The sequence below is a fragment of the Lasioglossum baleicum genome, chromosome 16 (assembly GCF_051020765.1).
Source record: "Lasioglossum baleicum chromosome 16, iyLasBale1, whole genome shotgun sequence".
Classification (NCBI taxonomy): Eukaryota; Metazoa; Arthropoda; class Insecta; order Hymenoptera; family Halictidae; genus Lasioglossum; species Lasioglossum baleicum.
Window position 1 is genome coordinate 2,807,885 of NC_134944.1, and position 16,712 is coordinate 2,824,596.

General features: G+C 43.4%; 1 long non-coding RNA gene across 4 annotated transcripts in view; it reads left to right on the top strand.

Annotated features, from left to right (window-relative positions):
• The first annotated feature begins 14,476 nt into the window (after positions 1–14,476).
• LOC143216805 (uncharacterized) overlaps positions 14,477–16,712 on the top strand; it is a 67,493-nt gene continuing 65,257 nt past the window's right edge. For all 4 annotated transcript variants that reach the window (XR_013010647.1, XR_013010649.1, XR_013010648.1 and 1 more), the window contains exon 1: positions 14,477–14,686. This is a non-coding gene — a long non-coding RNA (uncharacterized LOC143216805). The remainder of the gene's footprint in view (positions 14,687–16,712) is intronic.

A 16,712-nucleotide genomic window follows, 5' to 3' on the forward strand; every position in this document is an offset into this window, starting at 1 on the left:
GGACAGGACAGAGAGTTTCACCGCGATTGCTGTAACAGCATCGCCGTGACGAGAGACGCGCGTATCGGTAATGTAACCAATCATCGGGGACGAGTCTGTCTGGTTTTAAAGCTTGGTAGCGTCGGTGTTGGGTCGTGTACCCTCGGCGCGAGGTTATACTCGGCGCGAGTTGGTTTAGGTTCGGGCTCCCCGTAACGAGGAGTTTAATGACATCGTCGACGTCCACGTCGGACACGTGAATGTCAGGGGAAAGTTTCTCTCTCTTCTCTATTTTGATGTATCTGTGTCCATCGACGTACAAAATTTACCTTCGCCGACGTGTTACCGTGCGTTCATTTTCGGAACACTCATTGCACTCTGTCTCGCTCTTACGTTCGTACATTTACATACAGATTGTTATTTTTTTTTTGTTGCAGCCTCCGGCGAAGGAACGACGCGAAAAATATCATTATAGCAGCCGCCGGAATTTTAGAGTAATGGCGAGAGTTTTTCTAATTTTTTCACACAATTTTCACCAATATTCGGCTCGCCTGTTGTTTTTCTTTCGCGTCTCTATTGTCTAGTGTTGCGTCCATCGATCTATCGCGCGCATTTATTTGCGACTGTTTTTTATATGTTTCGATGAGGAAACAAGTAAAAGATTTTTCAATATTTTTTTATTTTGGTATTCGATCGTCGATTATTTTTAAACAAATTTTCTATACTAATTATGCTCGTTCACTGGACGGATCAGCGTAGATGGACTAGTCCCTAGTTCGAAAGGGATCGAAGCACGACCCGGAGATTTTTTAAGGGTAACTGCAGTTTCCCCGTAGCTGCAAATTGGTTAGAGATACACGCAACGACATTGGTGTAGAGAAAGGGGCACGTGGCCGACGTAACAATATTCCGGTCCCCCGCGGTTAAAACAGTAAAAAGATGGACGAGAGACACGCGGCTCTTACGCCAGTTAAAATAGGCACACGAGCCAAGTGACACGAGTAGAGGATGCGAACCAATGGTGCGTGCTTGTCCTAGTCGTTAACGTTCGCGAGTACCCCCTTATTTTTATATTAAAATCACCTTCCCTCTCTCTTTGCACAGCTTTCTTTATCACGGCCCTGACAAAACTGCGACACTTCCACTATAATTAACTCTTTCTCAATGTTAATAAACTTACTGCAATTTGAATTCAATGTGGCATTGGGAATTGCGGTGTTGATAACTTTCGGACGCGCTGCTGTCACACGTGCGCAATAATTAACTGGTAACTCTATATCCTCGGTATTAAAAATCCTATACATTTTCTCGAATCGCTTTTACGACTGTACGCCCACCCACGTTTTAATGTTCGAGACAGTTTAATGGGAGTTTGAAAGGTCAATTTTCACAACATTCTTGACTGGACAGAAGCGTGAAACGAGCATTTATTTCAGCTGGTCGTGACCCTTCTCGAAAGACTTAGTGGGAGTGATGTTTAACGAGCCTTAAATTAAAACGGAGTAACAACTCTATCAGATGGGAGGATGTATAAATAATTTTTTAAATACTCTGTGTATATTTTTCCTCGAAATCCAGAAAACCCGAACGGAATAGCACACAATGTCTTAATCTTCGTGCGTTTACGACGTGTTTTCCGTGACTCTCTTGGTTATTTACGAGCTATTTTAAGCGCTCTTCTAGTCCCAATAAATCAACGTCGTTCCAGTTATTTCCAGGCTGGCAGGGAATCGATCGTAAAATTTGATCCGAGATTCGAAAACGACGGACATGCTCGCGGAAGCCCTGAACATTCAATGCGTGTCACGAAATTCGATTTTATAGTTTCTCACGCGTAATCCTGCTGCTGGCCGAACTGGAAAAATGTTCTTCGTCGAAGTCACGAAAAATCTATCAATAATCAATGCTGCCACACCTTCAATTTCATCAATTTTTCATTAAAACTCAAGACCTTCCATTAAAAAAATCGTCAAACTCGCTCATTTCCGTGGCGCGCACCCGCAGCTCGCACTTACGGTCGCCGTCGCGTCCCGCGAAATAAAAATGGAGCAGCACCGGAGGCGCGCAAATTAGTCGAAAGTTAAACGAGCGACAAAGTGCGGGTTTGAACCGGGTGAAAAAAAAATATAATAAAAAAAAAAGGTCGAACCCGTAGCCCTCCCGTAAGTCCGCAAAGTCACGTACGATCGGCTCGCCGAAAATGATATTCACTTTATATTCAGCGGTGTTGGGGAAGAAACGGTTTTGCTCAAAGGCTCGTTAGTGGCGGGTCGGCCCGATGAGGATTGTTGTCGGACCGGGGGCAGGTGAAAAAAAGTCCCATCCACACCGTAAAAGTCCGTTTGTTACAGATCGCTCAAAGTCCGTTTGTTACAGATCGCTCAAAGCCCCCGAACAGATTTGCGTTGCCCGCGTATAATAATGGGGCGTGCGCGCACGTCCATTCTTGTCCATTCTTCGTTCTCCCACTCTGTTCTCTCTCTCTCTCTCGCTCTCGTCGTGTTCCCCTATTTCGCTTCTTTTAAGAAGCGTGCCCGAAATCGTGGACGGAAAACGCAAAGGATCACACCCCGAGTTTTTAACACCGCCACCAATGACGTCTTAATAAACGGCACCAGGTGATGCGCTTTTCCGGCCGCTTTCAAACGAATCCCACAATGCTTGGTCTCCCGGGTATTACTTTCACGTTAGAGTGACCATTCAGACCGATTCTGTCCGGCGAGGTTCGGTTTTCAAGGTGTACGGCACTGCTTGAATATTAGGTCGTTCGGGAAGTAATCTCGTTTTTCGTGTAGAAGTGGCTTCAATTTGTTTTATTTATTTCAGATTTACATGTTCAATTTTTGTAGAATTTGCCTGCAAAAATTGAACATTGCATAAATATTCGCAATCTAGTTGTTGTAAACTCTAGCTAGTGGAAAGGTGTAAGGAGTGGGGACTTTGAAATTAAACATCTAGGATCGCAGCAGCGTTCGTTAGGGCAATGACCTAATAAACGGTGTTGCGAGGGAGACAAAGGAATTGGATAACGGATTTGACATAAGGAAAACAGGATGCGATGGCCCATGAGACAATAATTACCGATTCGAAAAACTTTCAATACGGCGAGGTTTATCTAGTCGGTCGATCACCTCGCAGGTTGTGGTCGAACTCGCACAGCTGATATCGGTGGCGAGGCAAAAACTCTCGAGCGCGGTATAGTTCTCATGTCTCACGGGTGTCGCATGTGAGAAACGTAAATACAGAATTTAAACGGCTCGGAATCGTCTTGCAGTTCTTGTGAAAAACCTTATTTGAAATTGTAATATTTTAAATCAAGGTGTTTTCTGTAAAATCAAAGTATACATTTCCATCAGCTTTTTTATTAAAGAGCAAACAGAGGAGCAGCATTGTTTCCCTTGTTGGAACAATTATCGTGAAATTGTACGTATCACCCGCCTCGCCGGTAAGGGTCGAATCGTGTAAGGGCTGAAATCGAATTTGTAGGAGTGAAAATACGACTATACGGGGGAGGGGAAGTTAGGTATTTAGATGGTGGATTCACGTGGCGAGGCATCTGTCGGACAACTTAACAACTACCCTCCCTTTGTCAGCACTCTCTCCTTTGCATCCCCTTTTTATATTGTAGCACTGCAGGGTGATACACGCTTGAGACGCCCCGCGGCTCTTTCTTTACCTTTTTCCCTTTTTAGTTTTTTTTTACTCTCCTTCCGCCGACAAATAAGGGCTACTGCATTGGTATACATATTATTATGCTCCTAACGAGTCGTGTACACTACAGCTCGCAATCGTGCAGCGCACAGAATCTTTTTTATAGCAAATATTTTAATTAAAATGTACATTCAGTGACAGGACAAAAGTTTTTAATTTGTAGTTGTTTTAATAATTTTTTATTTGATTTATAAAGTGTGTGTGATCGAACGTTGGGTTGCTGGTCGGAATAGTTTGAAAATTGTGCGATAGAATTTTGTGTATATAGGCCGAGTCAGCGAAAAGGGAATTTTTTAAATTGAATCCCAGGTTGTTCGTCGTCGTCGTCGTCGATGTCGGCTGGGGACGATTTCAATGTATCTGTGAGATTCAGTGTCGCCACAGGATTTCACCGGGTAGTCTATTTAGCGCTTGTTAGCACCGACAATACGCTGCAGCTGATCCCCTTAACGAGACCGATGCTTACATTATGCGACGAGGGTGTAAGCTCACCACGTGGTCTCACTCCTCGACGAGAAATGCGAGCACGCGACACTGACGTCCACTAAATCGTTACTTCTCATCGGGAGCTTCCTCGAAACTGCGATTCAGAAGCTGTTCCTCTTAAGAATGCTTCTTTCACAGCTGGAAACTCTGTTTCATCCTTCCGCTTCACGCCTGCGACGCTCCTTAAATTATTATTAAAAATAGAAGGCAGCAGGCTGCCCACAATAGTGTAATTATAGGTTTTAGAAAACACTGTCTAGAAAGCAACGATTCAGAACCAGTCACTTTCGAGCCAGTCTATTAAAATTGATTTTAGCGCAGCCAATTAAACGAAAATAAATACGTAAACGAAAAGATCGAGTCTCGTTGGAGCGGACTTGTGTAAACTAATTAGTTTGCGCGGAGAAGCTGGAGTATTTATATCGAAATCACGTGTGCTCGCAGAAGCAACTCCAACATTCCTGCATGGTCTTCTTGGTTTTTCTTTCTTGTCTCTTATTTGATACTTTTCGTATGAGCGTCTACAAACTTGTGGTTCTGTGGCGATTTCTAATATTTTTAATTAACACGTGTAATAGTAGTTTAGAGGCTCTCACGACCCAAAATAGCGACGAACGAGTTAGAAGAAATGTGTTACAAGAGCGTCGCGAGGCGCTAATAATAGTAAGAGAGGAATTAGTTGGAAGAGTTAGTAAACGTCGAACAGGGAAAGTGTACCCGAACGGTTCTCTCGGAAGGATTAGCCTCTTCGGTGTATAATCGGCCTCTGGCAGCAAGACCATTCGTAAAAACTGCTGTCGAACCATGCGTCTCGTTTTCCACGCAAGGTGGAAAATGTCGTCCCAGTTACGGCTTGCTCGTAGATCTAAGGGATTTGTCGACGTTCCGACGAAACGTGAAACACATTTCAGGGAGGGTTGATTATATATCGGTTCCGGTTCAGTTTACTTTCAACAAGGAGCTCAACGGAGACAAATTAGTCCTCCGTATTTACCACGAATTGGCTGCTATCGGTTTCACAAAATATTAAAATCAACACACAATGATGTTCGATTAAAAAATTACCAGTTGATCCAATGCAGAAATTATGCAAGCTTCGGTAAATTCAGAGCAGAAATCTCTTTCCGTAGAGATGATTGATCATCGAGCGATCCATAGAAGAAGGGCCATCGGTTTCAGATGTGCAAATTTTCAGAAAAAATTAAAATCGACACACAAGGACGTTCGATTAAAAATTACCAATTGATCGAATGCAGAAATTATGCAAGGCTCAGCAAAATCAGAGCGGAAACGAATAAACAGATTCCTCGAGTCTCTTTCCGCAGAGATGATGGATCATCGAGTGATCCATAGAAGAAGGGCCTCCACGGAAGAAACCGTGGGCATTGTAAACGTGATTTGCATGCGAGGCTGGCATGAATGCGATGTGATTGCCTTTGAGTCGAAGAATGTCTCCATCCTGGGAACAATCTGGCTGGTTTCTCGAAATATTGTTGTACGTACACGGTGAATCTTTCATTCTTGATTTTCCAGTTGTTGTCATCTTCTGTGGGAGAGTTCTACTTCTCCATTCAACTTGCTTTCTGAATTGATTACACCGAGGGAACACAACCAACGAAACCTTCCCATAGAAATTTTTCTTCGATTCAGTTGTTCAAAAATAATTATCCGAGCAACATTTTTGGAGGAAGATAAGGGTTACGCTTTTATGGTACGGCGTACTATGGAAGGGTCGTGTCCTTGTCCATTTCCGGCAGTTCTCGCAGCAGGAAGAGCCGTCAGGATGCAATCGAGGCTGAAGCGTTTACGATGGTCATTGTGAGTGGGCGCGAGACGCTCATGTACCCTAAAATTGTGTATAACGCGACGACTGAGGTTGACCATTCGACTTTGCTCCCTTTGGTCCTGGTCCCTTCGGTTTCCCAGACTCACGGCGCGCATCAGGATTCGCGCAGGACCAACTATAGACAAGACAGGAACGCCTCTTCCTGCCCGATAGCTCGATTATTGCACTTGACACGCGCCTTCGACGCGTCTTCCCTTAATTCTACCAAAAAAAGACAGGGGCTTCGAGATTATTTCTCTTACACCACTATTCAATATATTTGTTGCATTCTGAAATTTGCATTCAATACATTTTACTAAACGTATTTGATATTTTGATAAACCACTGAAAGTATTGTACGTGGTATTATATCAGTTTTATATCGATAAAATCATACAATATGGAAATATTTCAGGCCGGAAGAAAAATTCGGATTCCGAATTAGATAGCTGCGAGTGCAAACGGTTAAAAACACGATTTTTCACCTGGATCGATTTCAATCTAGAATGGTAACGGTAAAGGACCTCCGGGTCGCGTTTGACCCGTTAGCGCGCGTGTTCCACAGTCTGGGAATTATCCCGGTGTTCATGAAGCAAGGATATGGTTCCAGTGGCACACAATTGTAACAGTTAGCTGGAAGGCTCGCACAGTTGCGAGGCAGTAACGACATTGGTTCCGCAGCGGCGTTTCAGGAAGTCCCATTGAAACTTATCATCGCCAGGTTCTTCCGGAACAAATTTTCGGCGATGGCTCGCTCAGATGAAGCATCACGCTGAGCAGAATCACCAGGATCTCTTGAACGTCGTCTGTGGAACACGCGCTACGGACACGACTACATTTTCAACGCTCACCATGACCGATTATGTCGAATAATCACTTGCCTTCTGGGAGCCTCACTTTTGTCGCGGACCGGGCTTTCCGGAGTCACTGAACACCCGGTACATTCTTTCAGACGATTCCAAAAATCGACAATGCGGATTTTGAAGAAATTCTCTGTGACAAAAATAAAGAAAACTGTTGACCAATCTTCATTCGCGTTTCTGGCAAACTTTGCTGTGTTTTAGGAATTTGTCTCGACCAGACGCGCTCCAGAACCGTGTTTAGCGACGCCGTGTCAAACAATCGCGCAAGAAATATTCACAAAAGCCGCCGATTTCCTCGTAAACGAGGATTTTCGCGCGAGCTGTTGGCGGCGTCGATTATTCCTGGAATCGAACCCGTTCTAATTGTGTGATCCTATGTGGATCGGCGGATTCGACTGGCTCGGTCTCGCCTACTGGATTTAATCAACGGCGAGGCTTCAAAGATCCGAAGAAGTCGCCCCCTCGGTGTAGTTTGTTTATCGTCGGCTCTTGCTCGATCATTTCCCTTTTTTCTCGCCACGGAGAATTCGTCCGATCCAATGACTGCTCGAGCTGTTTCCTGGAAGCTCGCCGAGCCGGTCTCTCTCTTCGCTCGCCTAACTGACAAGCACCAGCCCTCCTCTTCCGGGACAGCTTTTCTCGAAGCTTTTTTCGACGACGTCGTGTCGGGCCCTGCACGCCTTTTCGGTAAACTTTACACAACGATTTACCGTACGCTAGACCCGCTCGTAAATCTGTTACACCGTGCCACCGTTTTCAGAAAACTCTCGAAATTTATCGCTGCATAAACGCTCGCGTCTGTCAACATTGTCATCGCGTGAGCGACGATTCTCGTTAGCGTTCTGGTGGATGTATAATGTAAAAGCTAATTTAACGGGGAGCTTGTCAATAGATTTTTCTGGAGAGAGTAACATTTTATGTTTCACGCTAAGAAACGACAGTGGATGATGCTCGGCTGCAACGTTCCACGGCCTCCCGATAAAAAGATGCAAGAACTGTTGTTTTTGCATCGAGAACCACTCGGATCTCCCGCGGCGGGCTCCTCCGTGCTGAGTAAACAGTAAATGGACGTCTAGTTAGTTTACACTTTGTTTTCGGAGATGTTAACAAAACACGCGGCTACTTTGAAGCGCCGCCACCAACCGCGAGTCACCAATGTAAACCTCGCCGCCATTTTAAGATCGAAAAACAACTTGCACCCTCCTCCGATTCGCATTTTCCAAGGCCAGTCCCTTTATGAAATTCATCGAAAGTATTTTTGTGTGGCTTTCGAACGAGCAAAGAAACACTAGAGACATCGTTCGCGTAAGCACACGCTTCGATCAAATAAACCAGTGTCTATGGTTTATTTACACGTTGTTGGTCTAAAGTGGCCGCGGTCGGTAAAGTGATAGTCGCCGACTGTTGGGTGAGCCAGATTTCGTAGAAGCAACGAGTCGACGGACGTAGATCTTATTCAACGAGATTAGAAGTCGAGTTATGAGTCGATTACGCACCGGACGATTAGTTGATTCAGCCATTCATTATTCTATTACGGGAGCACGTTTACAAACACGGAATGCAAAGCGTCGATTAACTTCTCGATTGAACTGCCCAGAATTTAGCGAAACCCTAAATGCTTTACGGCTAATGGCAGCGTATAAACGTGGAAGCGTTTTAAACCGTGCAGGTACTGTTAACATAATGATCTTAAATCCGAGATTACGCGCATATACTGTTACCGAGGGCTTTCTTCTTGCTGTAGCGTCCTACTGTACCGGATCTGTGTGTAAGGAAATGATCGGATTACAGACAAAGATCCATTGTGCTCGGGATATGGAGAAAAACAGAACTGTATCTTCCGAGACATCGTCCACCGTTTGTACAAGCGATATCGAATTACGACACAGCCTGAAGATTTCCAACGGCAACAAAAAACCAGTACCAATCTTAGACCAACTTACAGACCCGGGATGGGTGTGGGGTACCCTGTCGAAGAGTAGACTTGAATAGTTTTTATTCTGCAAGGAATTATGGAAAATGGTAATTACAGTAGGACCTCGATTAACCGGATCCCGATTATAAACAAATATGCGTTTATTTATGCGAAATAAATGTTCAAAGATAAGAAACATACGCGTGGAAAACCACGCGCGGCAGAAATGAAACTTCTCGCAGTCTAGCAATGTTTAGAAGTAAATTAAGATTGGCAATGGTAAATAATCAGGGAGGGTCGAACTGTGCGACAAGGACAGAAATACATAACATACCACTTCTCCAAAATTTGTTAATAACTAACAATTTAAGCATCAGACCTGCATAAAACTGAAATGGGAATGTAGCCAAGGCTTCATTTTACATTCTACAATCTTAAAAGTTCACCGATGTAGTCTTTAAAGTTAGTAAATTAATTATGAAGATGTTAGTTGTCAAACTATTCGAGGTTATTCGCGAAATTTCGTCACTTCCGTAACGCTAGAAAATTGTAGCTCCCTCAGCAAAGAAGTTTCACCTCAAAAATTTATTTTGGAATATAATGTGCATTTTTTAATTATTTCCTCGGGTCTCGATTATCCATCGGGCCTTAATTTATCCGGGCTGTTTGTCTCCCGATCAAGGTTAATCGAGGGCCTACTGTATTGCACTGCGACGTTTTTAGGGACGAGTGTACCTGTCAGTGTTTATATTACCTCGGTGCCATTAAACCGGTCGACTATTTTGAGCGAACAGGTCAAAATTATCCTAGCGCCGGCAATAAGCCGGCAAGAAACCCCGACATTATTATATGGAACAGAAAATCCGGTTACATAATAAGATTTCACTCTAATAGGATTAGACTGGGGCATTTCGTAGAAGAAATACTGAAACGGTTTATGAGTTCTGGCATTAAAACTCCTGTTTCCAACGGAATTGTTTTATTATTATACTGCGGCTGAACCGTACCGGAGACTTCCGAGTCATAAAATGATAAAAAGGACAGTAAAACTTCGATTATCCGTGCTAATTAGTGGAACATGATTTCGGATAATACAACAATTACATAGTTTCAGTACAGCTCACAGTGGGCCCAAACGCCAATCTAGCTGATAAAAAATCATAGATGATCAAACGCAGCGTCCTATTGCAACTTGTATGGAGTCGTTGTAACCGGGAGACTTCATTCTTTAAATTTATGCTAATTTGGACCACAACAAAATTTTTTTATTTTTTAATTATTTTTATTATTATTTTTTATTATTTTTAAATTTTATGACCTACATTGATTAAACACTTTTTACTCCTCTCAGTCAGTACTATGAACCACGAATATCTTAAACCCTCTTTATGAGTGATCGCAAACTATTCACAAACTTTAAAGTTACATTAAACAATTTCTTGCAAGTTCTTGCAGCTGATTTTTACAAGAATTAAAGAACAGAGTCTACATGACGAAATCAAACAGGAAATTCGATCAATACGCGTCAATTTGGTTACTTACATTCGAAAAACTGAAATGCATGAAGTAAAAAATTGTCTACCTTTGGACACAGGTATTTGGAAAATTCATTAACTTTTGCAAATTCTGTAATTACAGAATGAAAGTGCGTACTTTCTTCTACAAACCCCATGAAAGGCAAAATATTCGCATTTAATATTAACGTTTACCAGTAGCAAAAGCACTGACCGTTCTGGGGGACTCTTAAAGGCCGCAGCGACTATAGACTTTTGCGTAAATATTACCTTATATAAAAAATCTTCAAAGCAAAACAGAATATAATTTAAAGATCTACAGGGAAACAAATAAAAAAGTAAGTAATAGTATGTGATTGGAAATACATACGACTTTTTATCAGCTAGATTGGCGTTTGGGCCCACTGTGGCAGCTGCTTGAAATAATTCTTTTATGGGGAATGCCTTGGGTTCCCGTGTTCTCCAATTAATCGAAGGAAAGTTATGCGAGCTTTGTAACAGTTTATGCGACTCATCCTACACATCCTCGGGAATTCAGTAGCGAGCTTGCATACCATAAGTATTGAGGAAAAGTGTCCGATGTCGAGACCGAAGCTGATCCGCGGGAGGATTAATGGCACGCTATAAATATTGACACCAGTTAGAAATGCAGCGATGTACATAGCCATAAATCCCGAAAAATGTGCCACAGTATACTTTTATCGATGTAACCGAATGCCAATTATCGACGCCTCGAAGAAGAGAAAGGCGAAACCTTATAGCGCGAGGCATCGTGATCCGGATTCGTATTCGCATCCTAAGCGCAGAAACTCCGAGTCAGTCGCAATATTTCTATATAGTGTCGTATACATTTTCCACCCTATACTTTATTTCCCTGGGGAGCGCTGTTGTTTCACTTTCCTGCGAACGGATTTGTGCTAATTTCATTACATTGTATTTTATGTACACGGTATTCGAGTTTCGCTTAATTTAATTGGTAATTACGCGAATCATGAGTGTAATCGAAATACGATGTAATGTAAATTACTCAATGTGTACATTACTGGCTAATGTGAAAAATATCTTTCATTTTTTGCAGAACATTTTTTGAGGAACAGAAGATTCTGAAACATTTGTAAGTACCTATACTTTTTTTTATTCAGCATTTCAGATCTCGACTGAGAACTATTTTTGCTGTACTGAAACAAATTACAGTGTACATATACACATTCACACATACACAGTCCACACTACATCGAATGAAATTCGCGGTTTACATTTTTACAAGAACTTAAAAATAAGAAGACAAGCCCCAATATTGGGTCGGGCAACCAACATTTCCAAGCTTAAGGGCAACTGAAGCTTAACACATTACCGACCGGTGATTATTGCATAATTTTGAAAAATCTATGGTACATGGCTAAACACTTTTTAATGGAACCTTCAATAGCAACAGCAATTTTCATTGTGGACTAACAAGTCACCCTCAATAACGCCCTCTAACTCCACACAATCAATTTTTGCAAAAACCTTAACAGCTTATATCTCAATAACTATTTGTTTTCGACGTGTGGCTTTTTTCAAACTTCTTCTTTTCTGCATGAGTGGAAGGTGTTGATGTAAAAAACAATTTTAACAATTTTCTTTGTTGTAAACAATTTTGCGACGAGTTTCTCTTACAAATGTTCACCGATCCAGAGGTGTAGATTCACCTCTTTAACTGTACATCTCTAACTGTACACTCGGAAAATCGAGTTCCCAATTATCGAACTCGGATTGTTTCAGAAACGAGAAACCAACAAAAATATTGGGAGATCGTGAATTTAGTAAGATCGAGGAACCACGATCCATCCGATCGGTTTGTAGAAGAGTCAAGCGGATAAGCTGTCGGAAGTCACCAGATAAACTCGGTTCCGTGCAGCTTATGGTCTCGATAGCCGCGTGAAATACTGTTTCCACGGTTTCCCGGTCCTCCGGTGAACAAGTCAACGGATCATCTACCCGGGGAAACGGCGAGCAGGACCTTCGAGCTTAAGCCAGCGGCGAAAACGCTGCGAGAGTTGGTCACGTCTCAAGAATAAAAGACGGAAATGAGATAAAACCAGCTAATCTTCGACCGTTCCGAGGACAAACCTTCACACGGAGATGATCCCTCCGACGAACGGGTTCGGAGCTCGAAAAAAGAGTTTCTCGAAAAAGTCAAGCAGACTCGCAGCTCCGCGAAACCGGGGTGTGCGCTTAATGCGATTTGCCGAATTTAAAAAGTTAAGACTCACCTGTCGAAAATAAACCGATCATCTGGCGTTCGTCCTGGATCTCTCGATGAAAAAATTTATTTTCAGCTGACACCTGTAACGGATACCTTGCAGAACCTTTGGGATCAGCGACATCGAATGTTTGTATGTGAAAGATTTTTCATAAGAAAAATTTCGGAAAATTGTCTGTCAATTTTTGCAAGTTTTTCTTCGCAAAGTAAATACAGTAAGATCAAGTCTGATCCATTTCGTTCCGGTATTCTCTGGCCTTGGCGATCCGTCGAGTTTGAATGCATTCGCTGGACCTGATTTTTATGTGAAAGATTTTCCATAAGAAAAATTTCGGAAAATTGTCTGGCAATTTTTGCAAGTTTTTCTTCGCAAAGTAAATACAGTAAGATCAAGTCTGATCCATTTCGTTCCGGTGTTCTCTGGCCTTGGCGATCCGTCGACTTTGAATGCATTCGCTGGACCTGGGATTAGCGTAGTCGGTTCTAGGTCTAATCGGGTTTAAGTTCAGCGAAGCGGAGGCCGCGGTCCAAGTGGTTTATAAAAATAATACGAGTCGAGGGTGGCGACCACGAGGAATTTTGTGAATGGCACGGGGGTGGTCTGTTGTCTGGTTACTTCGGCTTGTCTCCTAAACATGGGGCGGCGTACACTTTTGACAGAATTAGAGAACTTTTATATTCGGTCTCGTTTTCATCGAGACTCTAGGAATCGCTTAGGGTCATGGGAACCCCCTGTGCAAACGAAACCCTTTCGTTCAGAACGAATCTGTAACGTATTCACTGTGGCCCGGGATAAGCTGGTTAGAGTCAAAAAACCCGTCGAAGTCAGCACCGCTGACGTTTGTCAACCTTCTTTCACTATCAAAGTGACCGAGGGAAATCGAAGGAAGCCATTCACGAGATTATTTTCACAGTAGCGTCTCAATTTTTCTGCGATCTGTGCGTTCCTGACAGATACTTCCCTTTTTGCTGAATGTTGCCGCTGAACTGAGATTGTTTAAGCAATTTGAAAATTAATCCTTTATTTATTTAGATTAAATTCATATAAAATTTGATTAAAGATGGTTACAATAAATCTAGACACAGTTTTCATACATTGCAAAGTGATTGAACTGGTAATTGCTTTTAAATAAGCATTTGATGTACATCTCTGCAATGAATACAGTTTTGTATTTCTTAACAAGTGCTGTTCTATCCAGTTTCCGGGGGTAGCTCCGCGAAACTGGCTCTATTGCGATCATCCCACACATATTTATGGCGGATACAGAGTCCGTTCTGTGGTTTTTGGTGCGGCTAGCAACAGCACCGTCATAAAGAAGCGAGAACTCCGGAACGAAAATTTACGACGTTATTCCTCGGGGATGAAAAATATTTATAAGCCCATCGACGTTCTCTCGCGGACCATTCTTTGCGAGTCGAGATATTTTTTCGAGTTTACCTGTTTCCGGGTAATGGCTCCGGCCACAAACGGTACCTGCCTTTCTCGTACCTTATTGCCCTGACCGCTGGAAACATATCTCGAATTTCTGGAAAACTCTCTGGAAAATGTATCACATCGACGAGAACGGCTGACGAGGGTAAGAAAGTAATTTATGGTTGAAACATGTGACGGACGGAAGTGCACGCGTTACGTAGAAGCAGAAACACGTCGACGGATGAGACGCGATGAATTGTTGAAATCAAAGGGACGCAAGAATGGCAAGTGAACACGGACAAATACGATGTTGCCGGACGTTGAGCGAATTGAATCACTTAGTCGGACGACATTCTATGATCCATCTTTTGTGCGTGCAAATATTGGCTTTCTTTAGTGAAGCCGGTTGGCTGCATTAGAATCAATCGTTTTATAGCCTCAACGAGATTCGTTTTAAGTGCTTTGTCTGTCAATAGAGTTCATCAAGGCTAAGCGTCTAGTGTGGCCCACAGACTAAACTTCAACGTGCAGTTGGAAGGTTGACGGGTCAGGATGTGAGAATTTGAGTGACTGCAGACGATGGTTGCGAAAGCAGAGCATCGTGCAAGATCGGATCCCTGGGACGAAGGGAGTGTGCCTGCGAAAGAACGCGCCGCAGAAGGAGGCACGTGACAGTCGTGAAAAAGGGACAGCCGCCGTGTCGAGGATTTCCAAAAGGAGGCATCGGAAGAGAGGTAAAGTACGTTTTTCGGGTCGCCGGTGGGACATCTTTATACGGGCTGCTAGGCCCCCCATCGTGAAGACGTCGTCACCCCGTGGCGAACCATAGATTTAGTTGCATCCTTGCTTGCGCCCACCTTCGCGGTGCACTCGTACTTTCCGTGGTCTCCCTAGGAACGGCTTTGAACAGCTCGCGGAACGAACAAGCAATTAACTTGGTGTTAAATGTAATCGTACCAGGTACAAAATGTCTCGAATATACATTGTTTCATAAAACTTACAAGACTGAACTTGTTTAGATCGTTCACAATTTTTATAATAATACGTGATTAAATAGAGAACTTTATTGAATCATTCCTGATGGAAGCATCTTCATATTTTCAATAATTAAAAAATGAAAAGTGTGAAACCGGTCATTTGACCGGTCGTGGTAAATTTTTATTTGCTTTCACTACCGAACAATTGAAAAATATCCGATTATGGTGCTCAATGGGATTAGACCTCGCCAATTCCGGGGAAGTCCCTTATAACCAATATCCATTTCTGCTCGAGTTTGCTTAAAATTTGTTTTAACGGTCGACTATGCGCGGGTTCGTTCAGAACCATCGCTAGATGGGAAGTTCGGCACAGGTTGGGCAAGCGTATCAAATCGTAGTCCCAGAACGTTCATTACTTCATTATCATAGAAGAAATTCGCATTCGTCACAGTTTCGAAAACGGGGCCCGACTTTTTCTGTCCGTCCGAAAACTCGAGCCTTCCATTTCCTCGAAATTCCTCAATAGTTGATCACAAATGGTCGTCGACAAATGGCACATCCTCTCTTTCAAGCAAATGCTTTTATAAAAATGTTTTAAAAATCTAGGAAAGACAAATTACGCTGAAAGGAACTCGAATAACTCCGAACAATCGTCAAGTAGATCAGAGAGTCCAATCTCAGGAATTGTTTAAAAGACATCCCGTAAAGAATACGATTCTGGGCGGACATGGGCGAACAGTAACCGGAACTTCCGTGTCGAATCAGGGTAGTCCGAGCACTCATTGCGTCATTATGGGCAGAGTGCGCCGCGGTGGGTGCATAGCGCATTCTTGTCGCGGGTGCACCAGGGGGGATACGGCGACTTCCAGCCGCGTGTTCCGGAGGCCCCTGGGCCCGGGGTCCCTTTTTCACGGGGTTAGGGAATCGGTTTTCCGGAGCGTTCCCATTATTTCATCCTCTTGTCACGCAGCCGCCTTTGGCCGGGGGGCACGCAGGTACCAGGAGTGGACCAACAAACGAGTCTATTTGCTCAACAAAGCGGGGCCCTGGACCTCGATGTCTCCCGCGAGTCACAGACTTACACCTCGACGAATCGACGATTTCTACACGTGTCTATCCTGTCCTGTCTGCCCGTCTCTCTCTCTCTCTGCGCTATACATATTGCGGGGAAATGCAAGCTGATCGATGAAAGTCGCCGCTTTTGTCAGCCGACGCGCCTCCCCTTTCCGCAGGGATGCACTTCTATGACGCTTGCAGCGCTAATCGCGGCCTCGGATGCCACAGGAATCCATCAAGGAATCGATTCAACCATTTTCTTGGTAATTTCAACAACTGCAAACTGAAATATCCGAATTGTAAAAATTTGTGAAATTGTTTCAACAGCGGTGCAACTCGTGATTATTGTTTCGTCGTTAGATCGTGTGGCGAGGCACCTTAAATTAACATCGCGTTTAAAGCATCAATGTAGTCGCAGACAATCGCTTGCGTGGCTCAATTGAATCGTCTGGATGAGATAATAGCCACCTGCGAGTCAAATGCCCAGAGATGCGTTCAGCTATAATGGTCGGCGCGTTTGATGTGTATGTATACGCCATTTTACGGACGTGGTAGCACGCACGCTTTCAGGTCGGAGCTCGTTAATCCTCCGGGGAAAGAAGGTAGCGACGTCTCCTCTTTTGGGGAAATAGTGTTTTCTAGATCTCATCTATCGATGGGAGAACCGCCGGGGTCCGGCACCAGAACACACAAGGTGTTTCTGCTTTTTCTGGGAGAGGAAAGATCC